A 246-nucleotide genomic window follows, 5' to 3' on the forward strand; every position below is an offset into this window, starting at 1 on the left:
GAGCATGTATAATAATATATCAATACTTGCTCACAGCGATGATACATTCTACAATGTCAAGAAACCCTGTAATAAAATTGGAGATCGAACACAAATCTGAATATAAAATATATGATTTCCTCTGTCTCATATTTAATGTAAATATATTTAATATAAGTTCTCTAAAAGCGATTCTCTCCCTTTCTCAACGAAAAATTCAGGAGATTAGGTAAGTGAGACTATGGCTGATAAAGAACTGTATTAAAA

Source organism: Acromyrmex echinatior, chromosome 15 (genome assembly GCF_024713525.1).
Source record: "Acromyrmex echinatior isolate Ae372 chromosome 15, ASM2471352v2, whole genome shotgun sequence".
Classification (NCBI taxonomy): Eukaryota; Metazoa; Arthropoda; class Insecta; order Hymenoptera; family Formicidae; genus Acromyrmex; species Acromyrmex echinatior.